Below are 1,641 nucleotides of genomic sequence, written 5' to 3' on the forward strand. Positions count from 1 at the left end.
ATTTTGATCTTCTTAAATCTAACGGCATTTCTCCCATTTCTATTTCTAAAGCTGCTGCTGGTGTGGTTTTAAATGCTCCAGTACATATCCTTAGTGCCTGATGTTGAATAATGTCTAATTTAACCAGATGTGTTTTAGCTGCTGAACCGTAAACTATACAACCAAAGTCTATGTTGGATCTGATCATTCCTGTGTAAATCTGTTTTAGTGATTTCCTATCTGCTCCCCAGTCACTGCCAGCCAAACATCTCAAAATATTCACAGTTTTCTTACATTTATCAACAACTTTTTGAATAAGTATATGCCATTTTAATTTTTCATCAAACCCTAAAGATTTTATACACTTTACCTGCTCTAACTCTTGGTTATATAATTTTAATTTTATTTCCTTGTTTATTTTTTTCTGATTAAATATCATTACTTTCGTTTWATCAACTGAGAACTTAAATCCCCATTGCAACGCCCATTTCTCTATTTCAATAATAASCTCTTGTAATTTTTTAACAATAAAATCAACATTTTTCCCCCTTTTCCAAACAGCTCCATCATCTGCAAAACACAAGAGTCTTGCAGCTACTTGCTACATTAGCCTGTCGGTAGCTAGCTGGCTAAGCTAAGGTGCGTGCTGACGTCACGTGACCGACGCATCAGAACGTGAGCCGACTGACGTTCTGACGGCCGAAGCCCAAAGTTCCATCGTTTCCATCATAGCAACAGAAAAACATTTTTAGCATTTTATGAATTTTGATCTGGTCGCCATTTTGTTTTTTCCAATTTCAGCACCAAAATGTCAAAAACATACATTTTATAAAAGAAAATAAGTTATGTTTCTAAAGCATTACATCCGTTTTTTACATGCTACATTTTCCCGGGAGAATTTTGCATTTTTTTTTACCGCCAGTTTTCATCATAAACAGAACAATCATTAAATATTCATCTGATTTGACACAATTTGTTTTTCCAAAGCAGCTTAAATGACAGAATGTAACATTTTCACCTTTAAATTCAAAGRGTGGCTCTTAATTGTTTCATTAATTTGTGTGTTTTAGGGATTATTTTTATGCATCATTATGTGACTTTAATAATAAATGTAAAAGAAGCTGAAACTGACCAAGTTGTGGAGCGACAGCCGCACCAAGTCCCGCAGACCGTCCCACGAAGATGAAGTCGTCGAAGCTCATCTCGTTTCAACACGATTTGTTTTCTCAGTAAATTCAGTCCAACCTGCTCTGAGTCCAGAAGACAAGTCACAGGTCCGACAACAAGTGCACGTACGTGCGTGAGCGCGTCGTCTAATGTGCGTGAGCGTGCGTGCTCACGGTTGATGTATTATAACAAGACTTCATCTTCAGCTGTAAATAATAAAAGATCAGAAACAGAAACGTTTCTTCATCCTGTTTGTTGCTTCTTCAGTTCATTAAATAAGAAACAGCTCGTTTAATTACTGACTGCTTTAATGAAATAAAAATATAAAAACAAATATTTTATGTAGACTATTCTGTAAAAAACAAACTATCTCATTTATAAAATACAGATTTAATTAACTTAATTTCAGGTAAAATCTCCTTTAAAGTTAAATGTCTTGTTTGGTTTAAAGAAAGTAAAAAATAAAACACCATATCTTATTAATGTGTTTATAAT

The sequence above is a fragment of the Austrofundulus limnaeus genome, unplaced genomic scaffold, assembly GCF_001266775.1.
Source record: "Austrofundulus limnaeus strain Quisiro unplaced genomic scaffold, Austrofundulus_limnaeus-1.0 Scaffold148, whole genome shotgun sequence".
In the NCBI taxonomy this organism is placed as follows: domain Eukaryota; kingdom Metazoa; phylum Chordata; class Actinopteri; order Cyprinodontiformes; family Rivulidae; genus Austrofundulus; species Austrofundulus limnaeus.